Source organism: Gopherus flavomarginatus, chromosome 7, assembly GCF_025201925.1.
Source record: "Gopherus flavomarginatus isolate rGopFla2 chromosome 7, rGopFla2.mat.asm, whole genome shotgun sequence".
Taxonomy (NCBI): Eukaryota; Metazoa; Chordata; order Testudines; family Testudinidae; genus Gopherus; species Gopherus flavomarginatus.
This window is the reverse complement of record NC_066623.1, coordinates 58,150,286-58,173,893: the sequence shown is the minus strand read 5'-3', so window position 1 is coordinate 58,173,893 and position 23,608 is coordinate 58,150,286. Positions and strand designations below refer to the sequence as shown.

The window sequence follows — 23,608 nt, the reverse complement described above, 5'->3', positions numbered from 1 at the left end:
TCTCCAACTGCTCATTTAAGAGCAAATGGTTGTCTGTCACTAGTCTGTCTGAGATAGTTACATCGAATTCTTTGCTTAGCCTACACATCCCTCCCAGAACCACCATGTCCAAAAGGACTAGTGTCTATGACCCAATACCTATTTCTGTTCTACTGCAGTGGTTTCCAAGTGCAGGCCAGTGGCATCAGGAGTGTTTAACTTCAGGATTCTGCCACCCAAACTTTCCCTCTTCCTTATAAAAGTATCTATGATAGTGCAGCACTCCAAACCCATCGCAACCCATCCTAATTCAAAGAGTGCATGCTATATTCCATCTTGCAATCCAAACTGCTCCATAACCCCATCTCACGATCACAAAGACCCATTCAAACCCTGGGTGCTTTAACTCATCAACAAGACTACCTTAGTTACCCTGTACCTACACCTCACAACTAATGCATTCAAACCGCAAAAGCTCTAATTCTCTTAACACATAGATAGACCATTCCATACTGCTGTCAATAAGCAAAAGCTTCATTCAAACCATGCACGCTCTTACTCGCACCGGGTTTGAGCTACTGTGTATCCCCATCTAGCGATCACACACACAGACCGATTCGGAACACCGGCGCATTAACCTGGCCAAGAGTCAGGCCCTTCAAACTGTGGGTCCTTTAGTCTGGCATGGGGGGCAGGCCAAGGTAGCCAACCTTCCCAACACGTGCCTTTGACCCATATTCACTATTCCCATCTAGCAGGGAGCCAGTTTCTCACTCTCCAACCCATCCTAGGCTAGGGCTTAAGCCGCTTCGCATACCCCTCTTGCCATCGCGCAGCCCCATTCAAACGGCGGGTGGGCTGGCTGAGTCGGGGACGCGCCCTACGCCCAGCTCACAAGCGCTCTCAGCCCCATCCCACCCTAGGAGATGGTCGGTCCCCCCGGCATGTTCACACACCGGCGGGAATTGGGCGCTCCAGCCCCATTCACACAGCGCACGCTTTGCCCTGGCCTGGCCAGGCTTAAGCCGTAACTACCCCCGTTTCACCCACCGCGCGCCCCTTGCCACCACCGCCCAGGGACGGAGTCCAACTCCCCCGTCGCCCAGGCTGTCTCTGGGGTGAGGGGGACCACACGCGTGGGTGTGGGTGGAGTCAGTGATCCCATCCCCAACTGCAGAGCGCCCGGGTTGGGGGGTCCGGACCCTCCCCGGATCTGGGAGGGGACCGTGCGCCTCCAATCCCCGCCCGGCAACCCTGCGGCCCAGAATCCAAGCAGAGGGTTATCCTCCTTCTAGGGCTGCGGGGAACTGAGGAGCTGGACAATACCCAGCAGCAACTCCCCGGAGAGGCGGCACCGGCCCGGCGGCCTCCCTCACGTCGGGGAAGTGTGTGTGTGGCGGGGGTGCATCGCCTGGCTTACCTGCGAAGGAGACGGAGCGAGGAAGGAACCACTCCGTCCGCCAGGCGGGCTCCCGCGCTCGGGGCCGCTGCTGCAGCTCACCCGGTCTGGATTACTGTCATTCAGTAGCGGCTACCTGACCCGAGGAGGAGGAGGGAACAACAGACACCACCACAAACAGAGAAGGAAGGGAGAAAACGCATGCGCACAAATTCCTCAATCTGTGGGGGGGGGTGAGCCCACCGCGCAGGCGCTGGGTGATGAACGACCGCGCGCGCCCGCCTACGATTGAACAATCTGCGGCGCAAGTGACTACGCGCGCGCCCGGCCTGACAGACCCAACGATCTCAACTGTCTAACTGCCGGTGGCAGTGGAAGAGCTCGCGCTCAACTGCGGGGGTCGAGGGCTTGAGGCGCGCGCACCCTCTTGCTACGGTTGGTCGCCACAGAGAAAAAGGAAGGAGCGGGGGGGGGGGGTGGGGGTGTAGCTACTCATAGCCCTCGCCAGTCATTGTTTCCCCATCACTCAAGTTCAGTGGGGCAGGTTCCAGTCCACAATACATTAAACACGTGGAACATCTCGAAGGGCCATCCCTGGATGCTACCTCAGACTGCTTTTAGGGCCCGTTTCCACTCACGCCTCTTGGGGAGCCTGCTTACTCTGTTCCAGACCACTTGAGTCCCTCTAATAATTCATCGTTCGCATTTATACATCTTCAGGGGTGCTGCAATTTTTATAGTGGGGGGTGCTGATGATGGAAATCATGTATTTGGTTTTTGTTACTACTAGTGGGTGCAGCAGCACTCCCAGAACCTCTAGTTCCAGCACCACTGTTCATCTTCGGCCTGCTTTACAAACATTGATCTCTCTCCTTAATTAACTGGCTGTTTTTTTCTCCTCTGCCTCACTGAAGTCAGTTACTGCTTTGTTCACAGCTCATTTCAGAGATGTGTCAGCAATGTGTACATATACTGGCTAATCCATGAACTACCATCCAAACCCTGACCCGCCTGCTATATACATACATCATTTCTAAAAGAGAAAGGTACTGCCTGTAGTGATGACAGGTCCCAGGATGAAAAGTTCTGTCTGAGCAGACCACAGTAAATCAAGATGGAGCATGGAATGATTTTTATGAGGCTGTGTGCCCTGTTTTTTAAAATCTATAGCAGGAAACCAGGCAGAAGGGATTGGGGAAGATTCCACACAGAAGCCCCCCACTTCCACCTCTTAAAGCAGAAAATGAGAGGGAATGATGTTAGGGATTGCACCATAACAAGCAAATCCTGTTTTTCTGATACTAATAAAAGTTCTGTGTTTGGTGTTACAAGAAAGCAATCCTTCCTGTTGTCACATGGCACAGTGTCAGAAGTTGACTCATTTTCAACCAGCATAAATGAAAGGAAAATTAAATACCAAATTTCAACTCTCCACCAGGCTTTCAGTGTGATAGGCCAATGGAGTGGCCTGAGTGGAAAGAAGGGTTTGCCAGATTTCTAACTGCAACAGAGTTTAGCAGTGATTAAATATTCAATATTTAATCCAAGGGGAAGCAAAGCTGAAAATAATTATAAATCATTTTCCTTCACTGAAGGAAGAGATAACTATTTTGCCTCACTATGCATTTATAATTCTTAGAACGAGCTAGTTAAAATAGTGGATAAGGATAATTGGTTGACAATTTATTTAGACTTTCAAATGACCTTTGGCAAAGTCTCTCGCAAGAGGCCAGTGTGGAAACTAAGTCTGAAGTGAGAGGTAAAGTATTGTCATGCATGAAAAATTGGCTAAGAGACAGGAAACAGTATAGGAATGAATGGTCAAATTCCTTCATGACAAAAGGTTAGCAGCAGAATGTCATTCAATTCTGTACTAGAACCAATATTGGTTAATATATTTATTAATTATCTGAAAACGGAGGTAAGCAATGAGATGTCAATATTTGCAGATGACATAACATTATTCAGGTTAGTCAGGGCCATGGAAGACTGAAATCTTCAGAGGAACCTACCCAAACTAGATGAACGGGCAACATGAAGGAAAATTAAGTTAATCTTTGATTATTAGTTTGCATTTATAAATATTAATGTTCATTAGAGGGAAAAATCAAACTAGTTATACATGATGACCTCTTGAGGTCCCTTACAGTCCTATGATTCTGTGTAATGGGATTTAAATTAATTGTGTCAGTTTAGGAAAATGACATGGGCATTATTGTCCACAGCTCAATAAAGATCTTTGATCAATGTGCAGGTAGAGATAAAAAAAAAAGCAAACAAAATGTTAGGCTGCATAAGGAATAGAGTGAAGAATAATACAGAAAATATGCGATTGTATACATGGTGCAGCCTCATCAGGACCATTATCGCCCATTTCACAAAGGATTTTGAAGAATAAGAAGAGATACATAAGGGGGTCAATAAGAACAATTAGAGTCATGGACAAACTCTTCGGTAGCCTAGGATTGTTTATATTAGCAAAGATGAATAACAGGCAGGGCCGGCTCCAGGGGTTTTGCCGCCCCAAGCAGCAAAAAAAAAAAAAAAAAAAAAAAAAGCTGCGATCGCGATCTGCGGCAATTCAGCGGGAGGTCCTTCACTCTGACCGGGAGTGAGGGACTCCGCTGAATTGCTGCCGAATAGCTGGACGTGACGCCCCTCTCCAGAGTGGCCGCCCCAAGCAGATGCTTGCTAAGCTGGTGCCTGGAGCCGGCCCTGATAACAGGGGATGTGACAAAAATATACAAAATAATTAATGATCTGGCCAAGGTAGACTGGGAGATTCTGTCTCGCTATCTCAAGAATAGAAGGGGATATTCAATTAAATTGAAAGGTGGTAAATCCAAAAGTGATAAAAGGAGAAACTTTTTCACACAAGACATAATTAGGCTGTGGAACACAGTCAGAACATGACAATCTGGACAAGTGTTGAAGCTGGTGAAAATTGGATGTATAATCTAATGTTAATTCTTGTTAAATATATTTTATAGGACAAAAGTGGGTTAGGAGTTGATATGAGACTAGATGATTGGTACTTAAACAATTACAGGGGCCATTTGAGGAAGGTTCTAGATAGAAGCTGAACAGTGAAGCAGAGAAAGTGTGTAGCATTAGATTACTACTTTTTTCTGGTTGAGTCTTTGGTAAGGAATCGCAGAAAGAATCGTTTTCTTCATTCTCACATCACAGGCCACTTCTCTATATGAACTTGTAGCTGCAGCAATCAGCTTCATTTTATGCAATTTGAGTGTGGCATTCAGGTCCCTGCCAAATTATCAACATTATTCCTAACTAACAAAGACCAATTGTTAAAGATCTGAAGAAAAACGTTTTTTTAAAGTTTCCCTCTTAAATTAAAATTACATTAAGCAGTGTACACCAGACAATTAATTTTCCCTTTGTTATATTAAATTTTCCACACAAAAATCTACATTTGCAGAACATTACAAGTTGCACTATTAACACTCAGAATGATAGGAAATGTCAGAGAGGACACAACTACATGAAAGTATAGTGTGACAAAGATTTACTGTTATGAATTTGATGTAATCACGATTGGCAAAGCCACAACTGAGTTTTGCCACTCATTTCAAATTAGAGCGACTAAAACATTTATAGTACACCACCATCACATCGTATTCTATATAGTCCACATATCACAGAAAACAATTTTTTTTTATAAATCTAATCTATTTATCTATCCGGCAGCCAGATAGTCTTCTGGATAGGAATTTATTATTGTAGCATCTCAGAAGCTGTTTCTCAGACACATGCATATCCTGAATAATATCAAAAGTGTGTATTTCTATGATTTCTTGTTTGATTTGCATTTTGTGCAGAAGTATAACTATTCTGCATTTTTCATGTATCATCATCCTGGCAAATCCCAAAGGGACATGGCCTCCTTGCAAACCGAGTGCTGCATTATTCTTACAATTTATCCTCAAAACTGCCAAAGTACAAATATTACTTTATCCAACTAATTAATATACTTCAAAATATTTCAAAACTGTTTCTCTAAGGACTGAGAATTTATAGCCTGTTGAGTTGGAAGTTATCAATATATCTGCAATTGAACATGATCAAATACATTGAAAATTAAATGTTTCCATTAGCGGACATAAAATGTGTGTGTGTGTCTCCAGATGCAAGATACAGGGTACTTGCAATAAGAAATGTAAATGGAATGTTATTCAGAGTGCTATGGAAAGATAAATAGTCATTGACTTTTAGTCTTACACATTCCTACTTCCCTTCCAGTACATGATTCTCATTGGTGGCCTTGTCTGTGTTTTAGTTAAAATAGCAACCAGACCCAGAGCAATCCATGAGTTACTGATATCATCAGAATCTTCCTCTTTTCTTTTTGAGTATGTTTAAGTTCGATGCAATACACATCGACAGTAGTCCTTAGTAAAAACTGGAAGACATTCTTCCTTCATTAATCACAGTACAGTTTTAATTAAATTCAGTTAAATATGAAGCTAATAATAAAAATTATCCCAATGGTTAACGTCTGCTAAGGCTTACACAATACAGTAGTTGCCAATCAGCCACAGACTAGTACAAATGAACTGTGTGCACCATGCTACTATTTCCAGGTCTCCCAGTTAGAAGTGAAAATGCTATATAGGTTTTTATAATGTATTAATCAATTAGTATCTGAGCATCTTCCAACAGTGCATTAAGCAACATGATTACAAATCTGTCACACACTGTTTGTTCTCTCATCCTCTCCACAGAGTGAGAAGAGTTTTCAGTAGAGTGTCTTGTTTTGGTAGTGTATTTTTTAAAAAATATAAATCTATCTGTTGCTATGGGTTTATAGTAGAGAAGTCAAGGTCAAAGAAATGTGCCTTGCTCTTGTAGTGGAAAGCAATGCGGTTCAAGATGGTTCTTAGTTCCTTGAGGAGTTCATTCCACAGTCTCAGTCCGCAACAGAGAAAGTTCTGTCTTCTGCACAGACAAGCTTTACTCTTATTGTTGAGAATTCCACTAAGCCACAGGATGGTAGTTGTCAACCATGGTCTTCATTCCAAATCATGAGACAATCTTTAGATATCCAGAGCCCAGGACTAAGGACTAAGAATTTTATTTGAAATTCTATGAGAAGCCATGGTAGAGGGCAGAGGACAGGTTTTATATGTTTGTGGTAGCATTTGTTGCTAATCCTTAGCACTTCTGTGTTTTCCATTGAAGGGTTTCAAAGCACTTCATAAACACTAATGGCTGGGCTGCAGTTGACCCTTATGTGACTGCACTGTGGAGGAGAGGAAATAAGGAGCTTTCCTAATTTATGTGGCCCGCATAAGGACCAGACAGAACTGGTCATGCAATATGTTGTAATGTACAGTGGAAATGTGGACTGTCCCTGATAGAAAAACATACCAGCTCAGAACTGCAAAGAGTAGGGTGACCAGATGAACCGATTTTATAGGGACAGTCCTGATTTTTGAGTCTTTTTCTTATATAGGCTCCTATTACCTCCCACCCCCGTCCTGATTTTTCACATTTGCTGTCTGGTCACCCTAGCTAAGAGTCATGTGGATAATGAGAACATACCCTTAGATACATGTTCAGTTATTTCTCAGCCCTTCTGTTGTAAGATTGGGCTGGAACTTTGGTTATACGACAGTAGTTAAATTTCATTCTCTTTTTTATCTTCCTCATATTGCACGCACCTCCCTCCCCCCTCTTTTAAGGACATGTTTAAAAAGCTAGTTCTAAAGTCAGCTTTCTCCATATTTTTGAGAAGGTCTTCCATCAGACATTTCCACAGCATTGTTTCCCCAGCCTTTGTAGAGGCTTTTGTGTGCAACTGTGAGTCCAATTACACATCCTTACCATAAAGAATGCAGACACTGGCATCCCCAAAATCATGTGCCTTATGGAAAAAGGACTCTATTTGTAATAGGATTTAGTGATCATCCAAGGGAGCAATATCCCAAACATACACAACAGCAGTTGCTAATTGTTGTAACTAGTTATGCTTCACCACCTAAGTAAACAAAGTGAATTCCTGTAGCAGACATGATTATCAAGAGATTTATCTTCCAAGCTCCCTAATATGAATGCATCTGTCCCTTGCTTAAATCCTGTCTTCCTGCCATCTGTTCCTATACATTCTTTTTAACCACAGGTAGTGATGAATCAGTTACTTGGAAAAACACCTTTTAATTTATGATCTAAGTTAGCTAATAAATTAAAAATGTTACATCTCAGAAAAAAAGCATAAATCAAGCACAAATCTACATTGTACTTGTGATAGGATTTCTTGTTAGTACTGCAGGATTGTTGTGAGGCCTAATTCATTAGGGCTAAATTATGCTAATAGCATTTAGCTCATCATAAGGGTTGGTGCAGAGATACATGTTTTCAGTAGGAGCATCAGGAACCATTCTCCCTCAGAGAGGGAGAAGGTTTCCCACAGCCCCTCACTTGCACAATCGGAAGCTCAGTTTGCCTCACCCTTTAAGAGGTGCAATGCTCTCTCCTCTATATGACCAGCATGTGGGGGTGAGGAAAGCGCCTTGGGTCTGGCTACTCCCCACTCCTTTTTTGGATGAATAGTTCCTAGCCAACAGAACAATTCAGTAGAAGTCCCTCAAGGCAGGAGTGCAGTTCTTTCTTGTCCTGAGAAAGCTCCTTATTCCCTTTCCCTCATTGTGCAGTCACATAAAGGGTCAACCACAGTCCAGCCTTTAGTATTTATGAAGTACTTTGAAATCCTTGGATGGCAGACATTATAGAAGTGCTAAGGATTATTACTTGCAACTGCACTATAAATAACGTTATAAACACAAGAACACTCTCCCCTGCATGGCAGTAATCCTCCATGAAGTTCCTCCAAATAATTGTTCCCTTCCCCTGCCAGAAGAAATCTAGGATTCTACCTCAAGCCACTGTTCCTTGAGAGACACAAGAGGCATGCACACTCAATTTAGATGCTTCTCGCCTCTGCTCTTCTGCCCTGCCCTGAGTTTGATTTCTGAATGGGACTACTTGCATGAATAAGGCAAGCACAATTTTTTCCTTAACTTGCAAAACACTGAGAGCTTTCAGGAAGAATGGTGCAAAACAAATCTAAAATAATTTCTCACCCATAATTAATAATCTTCCTCTGAAAAATGTAGGTCCAAATTAGCTTGACTCCACTGAAGGCCCCTGCCACATAGTACTGAGTGGCTTTGCTGTGTAGGATGCAGTTGGTCTGTTTGGTCAGATTTAAATCAAATAAATACCTGGGTCAATTTCTATACACTATACCTTTTTTTACAATTTTACCTCCAAAGGCCTTCAGGGATAATCAGGGGAGCAGTTTCTGTAGCCTATATGTCCAGAGGCCACTCAAGAAGACAGTTTGCCACCCTAGGCAAACCTTCAGTATGCTGCCTTCATCACCACCACCACCGAACAGAGTTTCTCAACCAGGGGGATGCATATCCCAGAGGGGCACATCAGACTCTGGGGCAATGCATTGAGCCTTTTGATCCTTCAGTGGTTATGGCAGAAGGGGAGGCAGGAGCAAGCACCAGGTTACAATGCCACTCACTCAGTTTTGTCACAGCCACCCCTCCATCGTGATCGAGGCTCAGCCAGACCAAATCTGAGTAGCGTTGTGACCTGGTGCATGGGGTTGCAATGCCACTCAGATTTGGCCCAATGCCCTGTTGCCCTAGGCAGAATTGGCCACCGTAGGCAGCTGCCTTGTTTGCCTATACAGTAACTCCTCACTTAATGTTGTAGTTATGTTCCTGAAAAATGCAACTTTAAGTTAAATGATGTTAAATTAATCCAATTTTCCCATAAGATTTAATGTAAATGCGGGGGGTTAGGTTCCAAGGACATTTCTGGGGGGCAGACAAAAGGCATTATATACTGTACAGTACTGTATTGTGGTGGGGAGGTGCCCCAGCTTACCCCTGGGGCTCAGGGCTGGGAGTGCAGGCTCTGGGAGGGAGTTAGGCTGCGGGAGGGTGCTCAGGGTAGAGGTACTGGGTCTGGGAGGTAGTTAGCGTGTGGGAGGGCGCTCAGGGTGGAGGTGTGGGAGGAGGTTCAGAACTGGGGCAAGCCAGAGATTCAGAGCACTTACTTGGGGCAGCTCCTGTTTGGTGTAGGGGAGTGCAGGTGACTCTGTGCAGCGGGCACTGCCCCCATGGCCGTGATTCTGGGAGCTGCAATTCTGGAAGCTCTCCCCCTACCCCCCCCAGGCAGGCAGAGCCACCCGGAAAGCAGGGGCTGCAAGGCCCTGGGCTAAGCTTCTCTCTGGCCACTGGCTGTGCGGCTGCCCCTGCTCCTCCTGAGTCCTCCGGCCCGTGCTCACAGGGCCACATTCTGAAAGGGGCTTTAGAGCTGCAGGTCAGGGCTCCCTTAGCCCAGGGCCCTGCAGCCCCTGCATTCTGGGTGGCCCTGCCTGCTGGGGGGCGGGGGGAGCTTCCCCACTCACTTTCTTCCTCCCTCCCTCCCAGAAAGTCCTAAGCGTCGGGAGGGAGGAAGGAAGGGAGGGGGAGGAGGCGGAGAAGAGGAACTTGTGCAATGCTCCCTTGTAAAGTCAGCCAAACAATGTTATAAGGGAGCATTGCACAACTTTAAACGAGTATGTTCCCTAATGGAGCAGTGATGTAACTTCGAAACAACATTCCGCAGGAGGATGTTAAGTGAGGAGTTACTGTATGTAGAGCAGTCCCTGGGAACATCTTGGTCCACAGCCCTGAGTAAAAGCCTGGGGGCCGTCTTCCTTGATGCCATTGCACTCTATGAAGAGAAGGGTTTATCAGGAGCTGGGGCTGAAGGGAGTAACTACTCTGAGGCTATGTTCCCACTTTGCTTCTCATGAGTTCGGTTATAACATATTCTTTGCATACAAACATGCAAAAAAGATTGCTAAACATGAAGTTAAGGTTCCAGGTGCTCTATAGTCCCCAGTGCCCCTCATGCCTTTCCTGAATGTGGAATTTCAATTAAAAACACTAAAATGCTGGAAAGCTAGGAAATGCAGTTAAGGTCTCCTTACACACCCACTAGAAGACTGTTAGCGTTACAAGAAAAACAAAATACAACCCTTAGCAATCCAAAAAATGCAAAGTCAAGATGATAGCTCTGATGGATATGGGGGTTTCTCAGAAATCTCTTGACCAAACAACCTCAAATTTCCAGCCCAAACTATATCCTCAGTCGGCGTGAAGATTGCTACGTATGTGAAATTTAGGGAGGTCTGAACATTCGACTTTAGGTAGGAATGCTCTTGCTTGGCTACTCATCACCCTATAAGATCTTACATTAGTGTTGGCCAGTGTTTCCTGTATTAAATAAGAAAACTTCAACAAAATGGTTTAAAAAGACGTCATAAGAAGCCACCGTTTATGTGAGTGAGGCCCGTTTCTTGAGAAAATCATCTGACAGAGCAGCTGGCCTGAAAGGTCTAGTGTCCATAACTGTGTCTCAGCTGGAGACAGCTGCTGAACTTTCTACATGGAATAGATTCTTCTTGTATATTTTGGAAAGACTTCAAAACATTCTCAGCAAGCAGATTCCACAAATATAATGTGCCTATTTCTAGCCTGCTATCTTTTACTCTTTTCTGATCCAGGCTGAGGCCAAAATTGACATTTATAAAGCAATTTTATTTGGTCTGATCCTCTTCCATTGACATGCATGGGAATTTATCATTTGAAGAATGTGAAATCCAAGTTCAATGTAAAGTAGACAGATGTTGAAAACATGAAGGGGTAGAATCTTACATTGTTTCCATTAGGTCTTGTTTGTCCGTCTCACCCTCTCCTCCCCTGAGAATATGGCCATATATAGTGAGGGTATGGAACAACAGTGCTTTAACATTATTTATACAATGATAGCCACTGATTATTAGGGGAGAAGTTTCTGATTAATGCTTTATACAAATATGTACTAATAAAATCTATCAAGTTAAAAACATTACCAATAAATATTTAATACCTCCAAAATGCTGAAAGTTTGCCTCCTTTGACTCCAGTTTCTAGCTGCCAGATTTATCCCATTCAATTTACTACTAGAAAAAGACACATATTTGAAAACTAGGAGAAATGTTACATGAGGAAAATCTCCAATATATTTTTAGCTCTATCTTTTAGATTTGAACCAGGAAAATCATTCACAAAGGAGTCCACTAATTATAGATTCTAGGCTATTCTATTTTTATAGGTTCTTAAACCACTCCTATCACCTTAATATCTGAGGACCATCCAATAGTGTGTTAAGAAACTTGACTAACATCTGTCTTATCTGATTCATTCTCTGTCATGCTCATTCTCTTTCACACACCCAGGGAAGAACTGTGTATGAACCACTGTAATTTGTTAGTTATATTTTTTTAATGTATACTGTATTCTGTGACAAAAATAAGAAGTGTGCCTTGCACTTGGACAGATGTTGGTAAAGTGTATGATAGTTGTAGAATCATAGAATGTCAGGGTTGGAAGGGACCTCAGGAGGTCATCTAGTCCAACCACCTGCTCAAAGCAGGTCCAATTCCCAATTCTTTTTTAATTCCCCCTGTCTGATCCCTAAATGGCCCCTTCAAGGATTAAGCTCACAAGCCTGGGTTTAAGCAGGCCAATGCTCAAACCACTGAGCTATCCCTCCCCACTCCTTAGTTTCCATGAGAGTTCTTTCCATAGTCTCAAACCAGTCCCAAATAAGTATCTATCTTCTGCCCAAATGAGCTTTACCCTTATGGCAGAAAGTTTCACTGTGCCTGAGAAGCAAAATTGTCATCCACAGTCTTCATCCTAGAGCTTTAGGTGGTCTTTTAAATATGCTGGAGCGAGGCCACTCAACACTTTGAAGATAAGGACCAAGAGCTGGGACTTGACCCAATATTCTGTGGGAAGCCTGTCTAGAGAGTAGAGGACAAGCCTGATGTGCTCACAGTAGCTTAGTGTTGCAGAATTCTATACTAGTTGGAGTTTCCTAAGGACTGCTGCTCTTCATTAAGTTGTTGCAGGTTGCTTCAGCTCCTAGCTGATTACTAACAATAGGCCTCATTATCTCAGCCTGAATAAAGAGGCTTAACCTGAAATGAAACAAACACTAACCTAAAAAAAAACAAAACTAAGAACTCAGAAACATGCTTCTAGATAAAACCACCATCGTAGCATACATTAAAACAAGGGTAGGGCTGTCAGAGCTGTAGTTTGCTTTGCAGAAAGTTATTTTACAAGGTAATATTAAAATCTCCCTTTCTGTGAGGAGCTTACCAGTCTGGAATATGGGCTGTACTTAGCAGCACCTCAGGTAGGCTTACTGCAACAGGAAGTTTAGAGGACATGAATATTTTTGTGATTTAAGAAGAGGGGCTAAAAATAAAGCTTACAATTGAAATGCAAATACAGTTTTAATTATGGAGGGGCAACTTGTGCTCCATAATTAGGAAGGGCATAAAGGATAATACAGAAAATACTACAATGCCATTAATGGTATGTCATTACCTTAAATACTGTTTTGAGTTTTGGTTATCTTACCTCAAAGGACAGAGCAGGAAATAGAAGAGGATCAGAAAAGGGCAACCAGAAGGATCTAAGGCTTAAGGGGACAGGAGAAGGCTTCCAAACAAGGAGAAATTTAAAAAAGAGTAAGGAATAATAGCGATAATAATAAATTATATTATTATCCAGTAGCACCTAGAACCCAACCAGATCAGAGTCCCATTATGTTAAGTCCTGTACAAACATATGGAAAGTGATAGTTCCTGCCCCAAAGAGATAAACATATACAAAATATTGAATGATACATCATAGGCGAAGCCAGTGAAACACTGCTTCTGACTTGAACACATAATATGAGAAAAAGGGAACTCCTGGTGAATGAAAAGACAGAAAAAGTTTAAAGGAAATTTTTTCCCTCCCCCCTCCACCCATACACTGTAACACCCCAGAACTCCCTGCTGCAGCAAAAATAGTTTAGTAAATGAGAATTTTCTGAGTAAGATGTTTTAAAAGGATTAGACATATATGGATAACAGCATTTGCACAATAACAGGGATAATAACTACAAGAGCTAGCAACTCTGAGACTTCACTTAATAACCTGATAACTGGCTAGAGTTAAAAAGGAACTTCTCTACTTAATATATTTTTATACAATTGTTTGGGTGTATTATGGCAATGCTTTACCTTCTGAATAGGCTGTTGTCAGAGGCAGGATACTGGTGTAGCTGGACCATTGCTTTGCTGTGGTATGGAAGGTCCTACTTTTTCTATTTTGTTCCAAGCCGTTTGTAATAATTTAAAAAATACTTTCTATACCAGTATTGCTTTGGGGCATCATACATGCAGTAGCTTTAATCCAATGTGTAACTGAAAGATAGACCCAGAAACAAGTTTCCTTATGTAACATTCATTCATGTATGTATGCTTTCTCAGATTGTTCTTAAATGGCTTTAAGGCAGCCAAAAAGACCCTTTGTTTTTCTTTGTATCCCAGTCTCCTCTAATACCATTTGGATTCAATCCTTATGACTTGAATTCACATAGGCATTTTCCTTCAAGATATTTCCATTCTGAATTCATCTGTTTTCCCCAATGGCTTCTTTCCATTGTTTTAGACAATTGAAGACTTGTTATTTAAATCAATGCTGAGAAAATCCACGTAAAAATGCAGACATTTGTATGAATGCTTTAAGAGACAGAAGGCTTTGAATAGATCGGTAAATATTAAGTAATCCAACATGAGAAGTATTATAGTACTTATTTGTCAACAGCAGCAGAATGCAATGAGGACAACAAGACTTACTCAGACAGGCTACTGACCCATCAGTATCATGTGAATAAAAATGCCAACATTACAAAATAACAACATGCAAAACAGCCCCAAGAGAAGTCTCAGAAAAGCTTCTAACTCCTCCCTCTGCCTTGCACTTGAAAAATTACAGAGAGAAGCACCACTAGCGATGCAAAAATATACAGCTATTTAAGAAAATACACAGGGCCAACTTGTACCCCCTACATCCACACACATTATCTGCTCTCCAGACCATGGACATTACCAAGGGGAAAAAAAATACTGTACTATCCCCTCTGCATAACCACCATCTAGGAATGCAGGGAAAGCCCATTCTGCCAGGGAACCAGCAGAGGGACCTGCCCGTGGGAGCCAAAGTTAGTGCAGATGCCCTGGCCTTCCACAGATCCCATGGAACATGCCTGTTTTAAGTGAGGCTCTGTCTTTTGTGTCAGTGGGGCAAACCCTGACCTCACATGAGATGATTTGGGGAATTTAGTCACTGAGATTTCCTTCTTTCCATGGGAAGGGGTTATCTGGACCCCAGCAATTTTACATGCCATGACTCTGTATCTTCAAGTGCTGAGATACTGCAGATCTCCTAAACTGAGAAGTGATAGAACATAAGAATGGCCATACTGGGTCAGACCAAGGGTCCATCTAGCCCAGTATCCTGTCTTCTGACAGTGGCCAATGCCAGGTGCACCACAGTGAATGAACAGAAAAGGTAGTCATCAATTGATCCATCCCCTGTTGCCCCCTTTCCAGCTTCTGGCAAACAGAGGCTAGGGACACCATCCCTGCCCATCCTGGCTAACAGCCATTGATGAACTTATCCTCCATGAATTTATCTAGTTCTTTTTTGAATCCTGTTATAGTCTTGGCCTTCACAACATCCTCTGGCAAGGCGTTCCACACGTTGAATGTGCGTTGTGTGAGAAAATACTTCCTTTTGTTTGTTTTAAACCTGCTGCCTATTAATTTCATTTGGTGGTCCCTAGTTCTTGTGTTATGAGACCGGTCAGTATTTGAATGGAAGAGGGCTAAGTCTGCTGCTATCCCAGAGGTTTTCTCTATGCAGAGTGGAGCCTTGGAAAAGGGGCCAGGGGCTCTGTTAGACCTTGACCTACTCTACCCACTCCCCATCACTTTCCTGCCCAGTTACTATTCCTTCTTCTGTGCAGTTCCTAAACCCACAGAAAGCCTTCCTTGAGTCCCCAAGAAGGGTGGATAGTGCTCCAGATGTAGCCGATCCCCCACTTTTATAGAGTAGGTCTTTCAACAAGCAAATCTCAACAACACCACAGTTTTTAATATGGGAATATTTAATAAATCCCTTTTTCCGTTTTCCACTGTTAGTCTATATCCTCCTGCTCCCATGGAAAAATCCGTAAGCTGGAAAAAAACATTCTGAAGTTCACTTTATTGAGCTACTGATGATTCTTCTGTTCGGATGAAAGGGTCTGCAGAGGCTTTGGAAGGGACAGGACCTTCAAACTCCTTAGCTCCTTGAGCTCTGTGGGGGAAATCAGGCACTAGCTGTTTGTATCCTGCATCATTCCCATAGCGTGTCACCCTTTCCCTGTCTCCTCCCAGTTCCCTTACCTAGTAATGCTGCTCACTGAGAAACCATGCTGTCATTGGCTCCCTCCCACATAGCTATGAACTAATTCCCCATCCCACACACACAGAAAGGAGGTACTGTAAAAGCCATGGAGGTGCAGGGCATGCTGCATGGAGCAGTATTAGTTGCTGTGTAGCTTACCATGAACCCATTGCAATCTAGCATTTTTCCAGATAGTAAACAGAGTTGCTGCTCCCAAACTCTCCCTCCTCATTCCCCATCCTCCAATATCCAGGTATGCTGTATACACAAAGAAGAGCTAGCAGAGACTTATGAAAGTGGGGGTCCATCCACCCCTTCCCTCCTTTCTGCTCAGGTGAGGAAAGAATCTAAGCTAGGATTGTCAAAGGAGATAGGCAGAGAACTTCCTTTGGATCTTAATTGGATTTGGGAGCCTAACTCACTAAGCTCTTAGGCTGTGTCTACAATAGAAATGCTACAGTGGGACAGTTGCAGTGCTACAGCTGCACAGCAGTAGCGCTTCACTGTAGGTGCTAAGGGCTTGTGTACACTTGAAACGGTGCAGCAGCATAGCTGCAGCCATGCCACTGTAGTACTTCAGTTTAAACACTACCTGCACTGGACAGGAGAGGTTCTCCTAATATTGTAGATAATCCACCTTCCTGAGAGACTGTAGCTAGGTGCTGCCTACACCAGGAGCTAGATCAGTCATATCCCTGAGCAATGTAGCTATGCCACGTAGACCAGGCCTTACACAGGCACCGACTTTCCAAAATACCAGAGGGTGCTCAAAAAAAAAGAAAACCCAGCCTACAAGTATTTCCCAGTGTATTAGCTGTACTAACAGCAACAGATTTACACTGGATTTTCTTCTAGGTAGAAGCTCAGGGTCAGAGTAGCATGAACATCATATTGCCAGAAATTTCAGCAGGTAGTTTATAACTTCCAGTTGGCAGTGTGGTTTAATGAATGGAGCAAGAGTCTGGCCTACTAGTTAGAATGGAACTCAGACAGGGCTGGTCCTGAACAAGAGCAAGTGTTGAAGCCAGGAGTCAGAAGCCAACACCTAAGCTAAAAGGTAAACTGGAGTCACAGTCAGAAGGCATAGCTGAGGGTGGGCGTCAGGAGTCCAAAGCCACAACAAAGGTGGGGTAGGAACAGGAGCAAGCTGGAACTGGGGAAGGGCTACAGACAGCAGGGGGTGGGCCAAGAACAGCAGCAGACAAGGAGTACATTAAGCAACCAGTTCACTGTTCTTGCTGCTGGGTTTATAAACCAGGCTGCTGGCCCTGCAGCCAATCAGGTGCTGCAATTAATCAGGCAGTCCCAGGGCAGTGCATCTGGACCTATTAGTTGCCTAGCAGTGAAGTTAGTAGGGAAGCAGGTCAGTAGCTAGTCCTAGCTAGTATGACCCCTGACAGGTAACTAACTTGTCACTGGCTTTTGGAATCCAAGGACAAGCATCCTGCCCGCCATTCACAGATTTAAGCCCCCATGCTCCTCTAACATCATATGAGCTGAGTTGGCAGTCTCAGGCTACTTCTCAATTTTACAAGTACCAGGCCCACATTACAAGTGTACCAGGAAGAGCCAGAGGAAGTGTGGCACTGAAAACCATAACACTGAAAACCAGGCCATTAACACTAATGAAAGTTCAACACATAAATCCTCTTAGCATTATTTGAGGAGGATGAGATGCCTCAAAATAATGAAATGGGACAATATCTCAAAATTAGATATAAACTGTTTCATTAAAATGGAATCAATCACTTAATCTTTCTCTTTGATTCAATGAGCTGTCAAATAGTCACTGTTTTTTGGCTCACATTTAGCATTACAAAAGAAGCAGCATGTTGAAATGCTTTTTTTATGAGAGTGTTCCCTTCAATTCAGCTTGATGTGCCTCAAGAAGTTTCCAATAAGAACTATAATACTGTTGGAACTGTGGAACTCACAGGATTTGATGACTAGGCATATTAGCAGCATTTTGCACGCTCCGCTCTATATTGCTCTATCCAGCAGTCTCATTATCCCCTGCATCTAAAACCATCTGCCTAGACCAAGAGAATTATTGTACTTAAATGGGCGTGGTTATGCTTACTTCTGATTTTGTCATGCATTTTAAAGAAAAACTTGTATCAGTCAGAATGTATATACTGTTTATTTTATTGCCTAATTTCTAGTGTAGGACTTCTAGTTTTAGATTTAAATAAATATTTACTAATAGATTCCTTTCAAAATGTGTTACCAAGCAAATACATATAAATAATGCGTGAGTGTATACAGAGTATGCATTGTAGTGTATGTGTGTAACACACACATCAAAGAACTCTTGCTCCCCACGCTGTTCAGCCATGAGCAGCACATTCCCCTTAATCAGCTTCATTCTAAAGCCAGGATGGGGTAAGCACAGGGGACTCAAATATTCAGAGCTCTGAAAATGAATGCTGAAAAACTGCTGAGGAAAATGTGTAATTGTTCACCAGAAAATAAAGAAAGATATTGCCTGGACTATAAGCAATAGATCTGTCTTGCTGATATGTCATCACAAAGCTGACTCAATTAGTCTTCTGGTTCCACTAAAGTGGATATTTATTTGTGTTCCTTAAAGTTAAAGGGACACTTCAAAGTCAGTAAATCTAAATTTAAACCAAGCAGCTGTGTTTCAGTCTACCGTACTTACTCTTGACCAACATGCTATCCCTTCAGTCTTCCTCTTTGCATTGATCATATGAGCAGGCCTGATGATGAAGAAGAATTTTAAGAATTTTCCTCTTCATACTCAAACAGCTGGTCCTTGTGCACGACAGTACTCTACGTGTCAGCAAAAATGGAGACGAGAAAGTAGAGAAGTAGAAAAACAGGCCTGTAGATACTCAAAGTCGGATACTTGGAAACAACCATGTGGAAATCAGGGAGTGGGATAGAAAAGTAACTGTTAGCCACATATGTGGCTCCATGATTCTTGGGCTGTTGGTCCCAAAGAGCAAATTAAGGCACCTGCAGCTGCAACACCCCCTAGGAGATTTCTGGAATGCAGCAGCCCTCCAACCATGCTCCCTTCCTCTGCAGGGCTAAGGCAGGCTCCGGTGGGGCCCCTGAGCTCCTCCTCACTCAGAGCCGCGTGGTAAGGGGGCAGGGCTGAGAGCTCCAGGCTGAGCAGAGGAAACTCAGGCCCCGCTGGAGCTCTCAGCCCTGCCCCTTACCACGTGGGTTTGGGATGCAGGAGGGGGTTTGGGGCTGGAGTGCAAGAGGGGGTGCTGGCTCCATGAGGCAGTTTGGGTGTGGGAGGGAGCCCAGGTTCGGGCAGGGGGTGATGGGTGCAGGCTCTGGGAGAGAGGGTGCGGGAGGAGGTTCCAACTTGGGGTAGGGGGTTGGGGTGTGGGAGGGAGGTTGGGGTGTGGGCTTCAGCTGGGCAACGCTTACCTCAGGTGGTTCCCAGTCAGCAATGCAGCAGGGCTAAGGCAGGCTCCCTGCATGCCCTGTCTCCACGTGGCTCCTGGAAGCAGCCAGTATGTCCGGCTCCTAGAAAGAGGGGCCAGGGGGCTGTGTGTGCTGCCCATGCCCCTAGGCCAATAGAAGCTGTGGAGCTAGTGCTTGGGGCAGAGGCAGCACGCAGAACCCCCGTGGCCTCCCCTGTACCTAGGAGTCGGCCATGCCAGCTGCTTCCAGGAGCTACATGTAGCCAGGGCAGGCAAGAAGCATGCCTTAGCCCCGCTCTACCACCAACCAGACTTTTGCTGGCCCGGTCAGCAGTGCTGACCAGAACCACCAGGATCCCTTTTTGACCGGGCATTCCGGTCAAAAAACGGACACCTGACAACCCTACCTCTGACCTGGTCAGGAGGTGGGGCCTCTGAGGGGCTGGAGAAGAGAAGGAGGTGGGGAGATGGTGTGGAGTTGACCCTGGGACTGCCCCACTCTGGGTAAGACACTTCAGTTTGTGGGGGGGAGTAATGCCCCCTGTGCTCACGGCTTTAGCCTTCCAGGGAGCACCAGGGCTTGGGTCTTTCGCCCTATGGGGGGCACTGGAACTCAAGGCTTTATCCCTGTGGCTCTGCTCCTGGCTTCAGCCTTATGAGAGTCACTGGGGCTCCCGGCTTTAGCCCCGTGGGAGGCGACAGAGTTTGGGGTTGTGGGTTTCAGCTCCGCAGCTTCCAGCTTTAACCCCACATGGGGTACAGGGCTCAGGGCTTCAGCCATAGGTACTGGGGCTCAGGACTCCAGATTTTACCCCACAGTGCCAGGCTTTAGCTCCACAGGGGGCACCAGGGCTCAGGGCTCCAGTCTTCAGCTGCAGGGCCCTGCAGCTGCCCTGAAAGAGCTTCTGGCCTCCTGGGGGGCTGTGGAACCCCAGTTGAGAACTTCTGCTATAGGCCATATTTTAAAAGAGATCCTTCTTTGGCTGAAATGGTAGGGTCTGTGCTTTTTGGAACAGGAAGTCCTGACTTCTATGATCTCTAGTACTGAAAAATCCCAAATGATTATGCCATGCAGTGACAACCGTAACTCCCTGGTTGGCTACCAGTATTGTTAAATATAAACAATAATAAAGTCAAAACAGACTTTATAGACCCATGATCAACATATTTTAAAGGAAGCAGAGAGAATCAAAACAGAACTTGGTAAACATTCCAATAATAAAGTAAAGATTACATTATAATGGGAAGCAAAAGGAGCACAGCATTCAAACAGAAACCTATCTACAGTTAAATCTGTTTAAGCCTATTTGATATTTTATCAACACAAACTTCCTTTAAGGCCAACATGCCCTTGTGTCTCTCATGGAAAAAAGGTATTAATGAAAAACGTGTTTTCTTCAGTGCAGCAGCCAAATTAAGTAATTTTAAAATAATTTGTTTTAGGGTGAATCCAAACTTGTTTTCACAGAAAGATTAGGACCAGAAACAAAGACAAATTTGTATCTCAAATCCATGCTGCAGCAGCACCCCACAGAATTATGCTAATCTTTTACCAAAAAGACAAAATGAAAGTTAGTCTCCACACAAATGCAGGTATACTTCTAATGTAGCTCCTCACAGACCAGTGGTCCCTTTTCAGTGATCTGTCAGGTCTTAGGCAATCATGTGCAATAAAGCTCATCTGTTAAATCTATGTGTGTGACTTAGCAAGACAAAAGAAAGCATTCTCTTGTTGCTAAAAGTATGTAATTCCTCTCCCTAAAATGAGAAAAATATAGCTCTATTTGACCAAGTTTTTGTCCCATGGAATTCTTGCAGGGTTGATGCCTAATTTCCAGATGCTGTGATTTAGTTTCTTAAGTTATTAATATCAGTGTAATAACTATCTAATTTTAATATCATGTATCTCATGGAGCTGGTGGAGGTTGGATGCTGGAATTGTAATTGTACCCATCATTTTTGTATTTCAGCATATTTACAATATTAAAAATATTGTCCATCTGTTTGGAATTTCTTTCCAAAACAAAAATCTATTTGCCTTACATCTCTCTCAACTGTACCACATTACGAAGTATTAACATTTGCTGTCTTGTCTGAGACTCGAACTCACACTTATCTTCCTTTGTTTTCACTCTTAAATCATATAGAGCAGAAAAGCTGAATCAGGAAACAGTGAGATGTTGTATATTGTAAAGATATGAATTCCACATAAATATATGTTTCTTTCTCTCTTATTTTTCTGTCACTCATTTCAGGTCACGGTCCCATATTTAGCCCTTGGCTGATGTAAAACAGGTATTTCAAGAAAACAAGATAAAATAAAGCTCTGTTTAAGCTACATTCCCCCCTCCGCCCCCATCTCCCAAGCATTAATTTAGGTCTCAGCAGCTGCATATTGTTGGAGACAAAGAAAAACCACACATGCAATATGTGAACAGAATTAGATCATTGATATAATGAGCTCTGCTTATTCATCTCCAAACAGCTCTGAGTTACAATTTTCCCTCTTAAAAAGAAGTTACTGAAGTGAGTTCAGCAGCTGCTAACCAAAAATGACTCTAGCCCCATCCAGTGGTAATCAAAATAATTTCAGGTTTCAGAGTAGCAGCCGTGTTAGTCTGTATCCGCAAAAAGAACAGGAGTACTTGTGGCACCTTAGGGTACGTCTACACTATGGATTATTCCGATTTTACATAAACTGGTTTTATAAACAGATTGTATAAAGTCGAGTGCACGCGGCCACACTAAGCACATTAATTCGACGGTGTGCATCCATTGTCCAAGGCTAGCGTCGATTTCTAGAGCGTTGCATGGTGGGTAGCTATCCTGTAGCTATCCCATAGTTCCCGCAGTCTCCCCCACCCCTTGGAATTCTGGATTGAGATCCCAGTGCCCGTTGGGGCAAAAATCATTGTTGCGGGTTCTCATAACTTAGTCCCAGATTTGGACCTTAGTGTCCAAAATATAGGGGTTAGCATGAAAACCTCCAAGCTTAGTTACCAGCTTGGACCTGGTACTGCTGCCACCACCCAAAAAATTAGAGTGTTTTGGGGCACTCTAGTCCCCCCAAAAACCTTCCCTGGGGACCCCAAGACCCAAATCCCTTGAGTCTCACAGCAAAGGGAAATAAACCTTTTCCCTTCCCCCTCCCCCTCCAGGTGCTCCTGGAGAGAGACACAGAAGCAACCTCCGTGAATCTAAGCAGAGGGAGTCCACCCTCTCTAATTCCAGTCCTGGAAACAAAAGCACTTCCCTCTTCACCCAGAGGGAATGCAAAGTCAGGCTAGTAAATCTAACACACACAGATTTCCCTCTGACTTCTTCCTCCCACCAATTCCCTGGTGAGCTGCAGACTCAATTCCCTGGAGTTCCTCACTAAAGAAAAACTCCAACAGGTCTTAAAAGAAAGCTTTATATAAAAAAGAAAGAAAAATACATACAAATGGTCTCTCTGTATTAAGGTGACAAATACAGGGTCAATTGCTTAAAAGAAATATGAATAAACAGCCTTATTCAAAAAGAATACAATTCAAAGCACTCCAGCAACTATATCCATGTAAATACAAAGAAAACAATAGAAACCTTACTGTCTTACTATATTTGTACTCACAACTTGTAAACAGAAGATTAGAAAGCAGGAAATAGAAATCCTTCTCATAGCTGAGAGAGATTCCGGCAGAAGACCCAGAACAAAAGATTCACACACAAAAAACCCTCCACCCAGAGTTGAAAAAATCCTGTTTCCTGATTGGTCCTCTGGTCAGGTGCTTCAGGTGAAAGAGACATTAACCCTTAGCTATCTGTTTATGACACGGGTGGTTCTAGGTACAGCCTCACTCCTCCCTTCGTGAAAGCAGCAGACAACCATTTCGCGCCTTTTTTCCTGGGTGAACTGTGCAAATGCCATAGCACAGCAAGCATGGACCGTGCTAAGATCAATACCGCAATAGTGGACGTTGTAAACACCTCGCGCATTCTCGTGCAGTCTATGCTGAACCGGGACCTGCAAAGCCAGGCGAGGAGGAGGCGGCGGCTACAGCAGCACGGCGACGAGAGTGATGAGGACATGGACACAGAATTATCTCAAACCGCAGGCCCCTGCACTTTGGAGATCCTGCCATTGAACGCCGATTTTGGGCCCGAGAAACAAGCACAGACTGGTGGGACCGCATAGTTTTGCAGGTATGGGACAATTCCCAGTGGCTGCGAAACTTTTGCATGCGTAAGGGCACTTCCATGGAACTTTGTGACTTGCTTTCCCCTGCCCTGAAACACTATAATACCAAGATGAGAGCAGCCCTCACAGTTGAGAAGCGAGTGGCAATAGCCCTCTGGAAGCTTGCAACGCCAGATAGCTACCGGTCAGTCGGGAATCAATTTGGAGTGGGAAAATCTACTGTGGGGGCTGCTGTGATGCAAGTGGCCAAAGCAATCATTAAGCTGCTGCTACGAAAGGTTGTGACTCTGGG

General features: G+C 43.9%; 1 protein-coding gene across 6 annotated transcripts in view; it reads right to left on the bottom strand.

The window, feature by feature from the left end:
* The window catches only part of RALGPS2 (Ral GEF with PH domain and SH3 binding motif 2), a 283,620-nt gene extending 280,706 nt beyond the window's left edge, over positions 1-2,914 (bottom strand). For 4 of the 6 annotated variants that reach the window (XM_050963225.1, XM_050963224.1, XM_050963223.1 and 1 more), the window contains exon 1: positions 1,400-2,914. The gene's annotated coding sequence lies outside the window, so the exon portion shown is untranslated. The remainder of the gene's footprint in view (positions 1-1,399) is intronic. The other 2 variants (XM_050963229.1, XM_050963230.1) reach the window with 2 other exon arrangements.
* Between the last annotated feature and the right edge of the window lie 20,694 nt (positions 2,915-23,608).